The sequence below is a fragment of the Solanum tuberosum genome, unplaced genomic scaffold (genome assembly GCF_000226075.1).
Source record: "Solanum tuberosum cultivar DM 1-3 516 R44 unplaced genomic scaffold, SolTub_3.0 scf00121, whole genome shotgun sequence".
Taxonomy (NCBI): domain Eukaryota; kingdom Viridiplantae; phylum Streptophyta; class Magnoliopsida; order Solanales; family Solanaceae; genus Solanum; species Solanum tuberosum.
The window spans coordinates 247214-256344 of record NW_006239046.1 but is presented as its reverse complement, the minus strand read 5'-3'; positions in this window follow the sequence as shown (position 1 = coordinate 256344).

Sequence of the window (9131 nt, the reverse complement as noted above, 5' to 3'; positions counted from 1 at the left end):
ACTGATGTGGGAGTTTCTCTAACCGACATCCATCACTTAAGAACTATAGTGATGATACAGCGTTATTAGCCCAACGCTGCCCGGGCCATCCTATACCTTGCCGTGGTATAGGACCTGAACTACTAAGTGGATCCACTAGTTTATTGTGAAAAGGGTTCATCTAAAAAATATGACCTTTTTCTACCCATTGTGACTACATGGTTTATGGGTGCTGTGAGTTGTCTGAACTCTCCCCCATATCGGTGCTCAATACTACTCCCAAAATATACTAGCTCTTTATGTTTTAAAAAAAGTACTTCTTCTGTGATTTGAGATTAGTGCTCAAAAACTTAGCTCAAAGGATATCTTGAAATCAAAGTTTCCCCTATTGCTTCATTTAGAAAGCGATTACTCTTTTCTGAAAACTAGCCCGAAGGCTCTTTGGAAATCTCAGTTTCCGTTCTTATTTAAATGTGAAAACATTTTTAAATCTCTTTTGGGAATACTTAGTCCCCATATACTTTTTGAAGAAAAGAACTTCCACTTTACTCTTTACTGAAACTCAAAACTTTAAGTCTTAAAACAAAGTTAAAACGTTTGTAAAAGACTTCATAAAATATGGTTCATGCCGAATTATGGACGTGAACAACTCGATGCATGTTTTTCAATAACCATAGATAGATCTCAATACTTGGAACTCAAGAAATTCACTAATACTACTCATTTCAAGAATGCTCAACTCAGAGGGTTCATGGGTAATTATGAGCATGAACTACTCAACTCAAGGACTCAAATATACTTCTCATCTCAAGACTGTTCGACTTATAGGGTTCATGCGGAATTATGGGCATGAACAATTCAACTCAAGAACTTCATGGAAAACATGTAATAGTGTCATTATTATAAATATAATCTCATAAGGGATTAGGAACTCAATACTTGGAACTTGGAGATACTACTCCTCTCGAAGGTACTCAACTGATGAAGTTCATGCGGAAGTTATGGGCATGAACGACTCGACTCAAGGGTCAAAATATCAATAAGGAACTCATGTAGGTACTCAACTGATGGAGTTCATGTAGAAGTTATGGACATGAACGACTCGACTCAAGGGTCAAAATATCAATAAGGAACTCATGTATACAAATCTTCTCATTCTTATACTTACTTCCTCAAAACTTAACTCAAATCGATGATGGATCTCAAAGGATTAACAATTGAACTAAAAGAATTTCTTGAACTCTACTCTTAACTCTCTCTTGAATGTGAATTATGAATTCAAGAGTTATGGTTCATGGTAGGAAGGATATCATGATGATAAAGTAGACTTATGAATACATTCTCCTCATCCTTACACTCACTTGCTCGAGTCTTGAAACAAGTTACTAGAAGCTGTAAAAGACTCCTAAAAAAAAGACTCACAGGGACTTTCTCAAAATGTTCGGAAGAACTCTCAAGACTTAACTCTTAACTTTACCTTGAATTATGAATTATTAATTCAAGGTTATGATCATGTTATGAATGATTTCTAAGTGTTTCGAAGTATTTTAAAGTGATTAGAATCAAAGGGAGTGAAGGTACACTTAAAAGGAACTCAAACGGGACAACCGACGGGGAATGAGTGGGGGAAGGCGACCCTGACGCGTTCCGAGCGCGGGGCGCCAGCCCCTAACTTCAGAGGCAGCATATGGACGCACTGCAGGGGCGCTGCCCCAGCCCCTTGGGCGCATCTGGGGCGCGCCGCCCCAGCCTTTCCCCAGGTCATGTTCGACGAATTTCGCCTCTCGTTTTCTGATCCTAAATCGCTTTTAATCGATTTCTTTTCTCAAGTTTTCCTTAGATTCAATCACCCAACCTAAGTACACACTAATCCACTCAAAACAACACTCAAACAATCACTTTCATCTCAAGAAATCATCAAAACCCCAACAAAATAAGATTAGAATGAAATTTCAGAACACCTATCAAGAACTTAAATCCTTTAACTATTGGAGAATGAAACTTCGCTGAAAATAATATGTTTGGCATGTGGGTGAACAAACCCAAAACTATGGAAGCTTACATACCTCTTAGGGATCAAACCCATGGCGACAATCCGCAACAACTCTCAAGAATTTTGACGAACGCTTCGATCCTTTCTGTTTTCTCCTCTTCTCTCTTCTTGTTTTCTCTTCTTGAACTCTCAACTAAAACCCTAGGTGTAAACTAGGATTATAAAACTGGACCTAACCGTATTAGACCCCTAAAATATTACTAAAAATGAATTAAATCTGATTGGGTAAGGAAAAGACCAAAATACCTCTCTAAAATCCGATTTTGACTTTTCTAATCTAGATAGCCCAACTTCGAATGGACATATCTCCCTGATACGATATCGAAATTGAGAAAACTAGGTGGCGTTGGAAAGATAATTCAAAGATCTTCCCTATGGTATCTGGTATCACACCTAACTTATCCTGAGCTAGAAGTTATGGTCGTTTGAAGTTGACCCAAAACTCATACTTAGCTTAACTGGCTAAATTCCAGATTTTGCTATTTCCAATTTAATTCTTTTTGGATCTCAAGGTGCTACATCTAGTGACCTTAACACTTAAGAAATTTTTAATTCCTTGGTAAAGTCTCACTCACTACGAAGAACGGTTTGAGTCTTAGTTCAAAAAATTTTCTGGGGTGTTACAAATGCCTTCTGTGATGAGCTTACCGTGAACCATGTGTGATGGCACCTAGAATTTTCCCCGTTGGTCCGGCTGACTAAGAGATGTAAACTCTTGATATGATCTTAGGCAACTTTAAAGAGTGTGAAACAATTTGACATTATACCTCTTTTTGTGGCCTACCTTATGAGTGTGTGAACCCATTTTGAGCACCCTTTGAGCCTTGACATTTTCTTGGAAGAAACTTGATAACATTGTGACCTTTGAAGATGTAAACTCTTGATATGATCTTAGGCAACTTTAAAGAGTGTGAAACAATTTGACATTATACCTCTTTTTGTGGCCTACCTTATGAGTGTGTGAACCCATTTTGAGCACCCCTTTTGAGCCTTTGACATTTTCTTGGAAGAAACTTGATAACATTGTGACCTTTGATTGATCCATTACCCATAATCCTCATGATTTGTGGTTTGTTTAAATATCCAACTTAGGCCAAAAGCCTAAGTTGGGGGTGTATTGAAAAGAGTAGGTAAATCAAGACGTGCAAGAAAGTCCCCTTTTACCCATGTTTTGAGAAAAATGGATCCCCTCCATACAAAAAAAGAAAAAAGAAAAAAGAAGAAAAGAATGAAAAAGAAGAAGGATGAAAAATTTGTGGAATAAAGTTGTGAAAATACAAAAAGAAATGGGGTTTCCAACAGTCCATGGAAAGTGAATAATGGGATGACTTGTAAGCACGAAGAAAAATGATGAAGAAAAGGAAAGAAAGTGTTGTTCACACCACGTTTCATGAGGACTATAGCCAATGAGCCTAAATGACCATACCTTTGCACACAACCCTGTTACAAGCCTTGAAAAGATCTTTTTGATCTTGAGTGAGATGAAACAAATGTTGGTTGGAAACTACGGGCAAACCTATGGGTGAAATCACACATTGTGTTCATCTTTGTGAGTGTGAGCGTTGCATTTGATTCCGGAACTTCAAATTGTTGAACCATTGTGTGTGACTATGGAATCATTCTTTTTGTGAGGGCATTTGATTTCCTTTGTTGAGCTTGAACTTCCATTTAAAGCAAGTATTGTGAGCTTGAGATTCTTTGATAATGGTGAGTTACAATTGCAAACTTTGAGTGCACATTTGATCCTTGCATGAGTAAGTTGAGTCTTTTTGTGTGTATTCATGATTGATTCTTGTGTAGCACTGTTTGAGACATCCTTTTTGAATTGCTGAACTTGAGTTTTACTTGAGGACAAGCAAAAGTTTAAGTTGGGAGTGTTGATGAGTCCACGATTTGGACTTATTTAGGGATTAGTTTTAATAGATTTAGTGTCCTCGAATGCATATTTTGTCTCAATAACTGATATAAATCCTTCAATTTCAGGTATTTGAACTTAGGGACAAAGCATGGACACTATTGAGCAAAAAGGAACAAGGCAGCTGAAAGAACGAAGAAAAGAAGCCTTAGGATCGCCTAAACCATTGGGCGAGTCGCCGAATAGCCTTGGTCTTACCTAATGTTCCAGTGTGCCAAGCCCTAAAGGAGAAAATCAAGTCGGAGATAGAAAGGAGCAGTCGACGAGTCGCCGAACAATTCCGCGATGCAGTGGCTTATCACCTAAAGTTACAGGACCTCAAGGATGCTGAAGGCAAAAGAAAAAAGGCGATACAAATGACCAAATGGTGGATCGCGGAGTGGATCGGCGATCCCAACTAACTGCGTTGATTGAACCTTCGCAGCACACTTTTTGAAAACTATAAATACTTGTTTAAATTTTTAGCTTAGTATAAGATTTTGTAGGGAATCATATTATTATTCAATTTTTGAAGTTTAGAACTTAGAATTGAGTTTGAGAGACATTTTTCCTTAGCTTTGAAGATTTGAAGATTTCCATTTCTAAGAAATTGGAAGTGGGTATTGAAGATTCTTCATGTTAGACGTTTGTAAAGACAATATTAATCGTACCCAGTTGATGGAAACACATTTCGGTATCGATTTCTATCTTTTTACTATGTCTAGCTAAAACCCATTCTTGGGGTATGATTATGTGATTATGGGTTGAATTAACTGTTGGGTATTGCTAATTGATAGTCTATTTGCTGTTTAAAAGTGATTTCGTTCAGTAATTGTGGTTGAATTTAATGGATTGTAGTTGCAAATACAATCCTAACTTCGTGTTTTTAGCTTGCTCGAGAGAGAAGTTTTAAAACCAAAATTGCTGAATCGATCGTCTGTGGGTATTGGGTTGTCATGGGTTCAACTCGAGATAGTGAACCCTAAACCCTTTTCCACACAATTAGCTCGAGAGAGTGAATAGACTAAAGTGAAGGTTGTGCTTAATTGCCACTTATTGGTGTTCGAGAGAAACCAATTTGATTCGGGGTAAATTGTTCGAGAGAAAGTTTACCCCACTAAAGTCTAGCTTAATCACTGATTTGCAGCGGTTTACTATTAATTGCAATTACCCGGTTGTTTACCTTATCCCATAATCCTATCACATCCCAAGAATCTCGTGTCCATATTCGTATTTTCATATTATTTGATGTTTTTAGTTGCTTGTTGACTACAAACCCTCCTTTTGATATTTGACACTTGTGTCAACCCTTAATTTATCATGTTTTTCTTCGTAAATGTATTTAGCTATAATTGACTTGAGCATATGTATGCTTTTCTATTGATTCTTGAGTACAAACCACTCATTTGGGACTCCACCCCAACTCACTAGGTGGGTTATATTAGTACTCATGATTGTTGGCACTTGAACTGGAAGTAGTGTCCTGATACGTGAAATCAGTATCTTGAAGGAGATAAATTCCAAAGTCAATTTCCCTTTCAGGAGGAACTCCGGGAAGATCTTCTCGAAACACTTTTGGGAATTCATTGACTACTGGAACTGACTCAAAAGTTTGGGTTTCAGAGCTTGAATCCTTAACCCGGACTAGATGATAGAAATACCCCTTAGAAATCATCTTGTTGGCCTTAAGGTAAGAAATGAATCAACCCATAGGCACTAAGCTACTACCTTTCCAGTCTAAGATTGATTCGTCTGGAAACTGAAAACGAACAATCCTAGTTCTACAGTCGACTGAGGCATAACAGGAATGTAACCAATCCATGCCTAGAATGACATCGAAGTCTACCATTTCTAACTCTACAAGATCTGCTGAGGTGACTTTTTGGGAGACTGTGACAGGGTAATTTATGTATACTCGTCTAGCTATAACTGGGTCACCGACTGGAGTAAAGACTAAGAAGGGTTCTGAGAGAGTTTCTGGACTAACACCGAAGTTTACTGCTATATAAGGAATAACAAAAGACAAAGTAGCCCCTGTTGTCTTTCCACTGAGTGAACCATATGTGAACCACATCCTTAAGCTGGTAGGATGCCAATTCCACCCTATCACTACCAATAACTTGCATCACCATTAAAATTTTCTTAACGTCATCAATGAAATTTTGTAGGTCCTCACCAACTTGCAACCCTAAAAACTCAGGTGGATTCATCCTAACAAAATCTCGAATTCTAGCTGCCACTGATCCACCATTTATATTAGTAGGAACTGGAACCTGCGGATTATTCTGGTTAGTCATATTCTGAGCCAGAAGCTGAATCACCTTCTGAAACTTTGCATTCGAAACCACATGGTCTGAGACTGGAGGAATTGCATTACCATTGCATGCATTAGCATTCCATGCGTAAGCTCTATGATGAGGCATGATCGTAAGGGCATAATGATGAATTAGAAACAGATCATACCTTACGCATGATAAGAATATCAAGAAAGTGAAGTTTTCCTAAAACAGTTTGTAGCCTCCCTCTCATTAGATGTGGTGCACTTCACACCCATGAAAATGACTCTACTTAGTACGACTTTTCAGACATCCTAGCACACTTAAACCTAGTTCTCTAATACCAAGTTTGTCACCCCCTAAAGCTACCTCCAGAATGCGGACACGGGACCTAGGATCACGAGTAACCCCAAGCTAACCGTTCTAGTATATTATAAGCATACTAAATAACCTGAATTAGGAAAGTACTGTGCGGAAGCTAAATCATCATGTAAACTGAAATGATGGGGAATACCCATATACTATCTGAATAAATGAAAATTGAGAGTTCAATAACAACTGAAGAGTCAAACTCAAACACTAAAGCTAAATCTAGCAAAACTGAAACTAAAACTAAAAACAAATGAAGATAATCATGACACTCATCCTCGGAGAATGAGGAATCATCGATGATGCTGCTGAATTGAAAGTCGGGAATTGATCTATACGTGATTTGGAAGCTGAGAACCTGAACCTACATCACGAGAAGATGTAGCGCAGAGTATGCGTCAGTACTTGAAAGTTACTGAGCATGCATGATAGAATAAAGTTGAACAATAGACATAACTGAACAAAGCATATAACTGAGCAATGATATGAGATAAACACGAGACTATACTGAAAGTACTGAACATGGACTAACTGAATGCAATGACCAAGTTTATATCATGCTAAAACTGAAATCTGACTGTAACAGATAACCTGGTCAATGCAATCGAGTCTGGCTAAACTGTGGGAGCTACTAATAACCGACATAAAACCACATGAGCTAAATGTGGAGTCCGATGTATACGCCCCATCGAGAGGACCCAATATACCCTGCCAGAGGTATAGAGACATGACTGGCATGATCAATATAATGATGCCCACAGAGGGGACTTACAACCTACGGGCACTGGTTCTAGGAATTGAGGGTGAGTGACCCTAGTCCACTCGGTATTAAGCTTCTCCAAATTGATGATGTAATTAATAATTTATGACTGAATTTTTGTAATACTAGATAGCTCAAAACTGACATGCAAACTGATAATGCACATTAATATACGGATACTCACACAATCATTCAAATTAGAGGCATGTATGTCTGACATATCTGACCTAGCATGTGTAATTCATGAACTAAATGAACTACAAATTGATGATGTAATTAATAATTTATGACTGAATTTTTGTAATACTAGATAGCTCAAAACTGACATGCTAATTGAAAATGCAACATTAATATGCTAATAATGAATCATTCAAATTAGAGGCATGTATGTCTGACATATCTGACCTAGCATGTGTAATTCATGAACTAAATGAACTACATAGCTAGGGTTCTGAATTTATGAAAGAATCTACAGAAAATGATACTAAAATCATGATAATCTGATTAGGAACATTAAAGTAACTAATTCAAAATAATCTGTTGAAATTCTAGAAACCCTAGGTCTAGATAATATGAAGGGAATCAAGAATCTGACTGAATTCTAGGGACCTAATGGGTGAAAGGAACCCACTAGTGAAATCCCACATACCTAGTGACGAAATTCACAAAGAAATCTTTCGATTTCGGGGCTGGAACTGAAAAAAACTTGTTGCGTTCTTGGAGAGGGCTTGGTCGACTGCTCCTTTTCTTTTTGCTCTAGTTTCACTTGATTTTGAAGAATAATATATTAGGGTAAGTTCTAATTTAGTTTCTAGGCTAAAACTGACAAAAACCACGTAAGTTAGGGGTTAAACGACGTAGTTTAGGTTCCCAACGCATAGGAAAAAGGACCAAAATGACCCTAACTTAATTCTGTCTAAGGCCACCCATGGAGGGACCTACGGTCCGTGGGTTGATCTACCAACCGTAGGTAGGGTCGTCGGTCAAGTTTCCCGACAGGGCTTCAGTAAAACTAGCATAATGTTTTACTCGGAGATGGGATGTTAGCAAACTCGGTGGCATTAGAAAGAAGATTCAATTATCTATCATTAAGTAGGTCGTGGGCCACCTAATTCCTTTTGTGCTAAGAGGGATGGCCATTTGAAGTTGACCCGACAAAACATTCCCTCTAACTGGCTGCTGAAACTCATCTTCCTACGGTCCGTAAGTCCAACCACGGACCATTCTGGTCGACCGTGGATGGGATCAGACAGTATAAAGATTTGGGCCTTAACGACGGAACCCCACCTACAGTCTGTGGTCCCACCTACGGTCCGTGGGTGGTTCCGTCGGTACTGGCACCAGTTTTCTGAAATACTAGGATTTTTCTTCGTTTTGAGATCCGAGGTGTTACAATCCAAACCCCCCATCTGATATTTGTTGTCACCCCTTTTGACTTGTTTGTATATTTTAGATAATTTCTATTCCTATAATCGCTTAGACCACTTTGTAACTTCATAACTGAATTTAAACACATACCGCTCCCTGTGGATTTGACCCCTACCTTTTGTTAGGTTTTATACTAATTAACGATTGTTTACACCTAGAATTGGAAGAGGTGTACTTGAGACGTTAATCAAATTGGCGCCGCTGCTGAGGATTTGTGTTGTTTAAAATTCTATTATTGAAGTTGAATTATGATCTTCTTGGTTGTAGTTGAATCGTCTTACTTTGGTTTGTGTTTATGCTGCTTGTTTTGAATAGAGTAAGAGATGAGCGTGAACGGGAGTAATGGTAGCCAAGTGGGCCACCAAGACGATA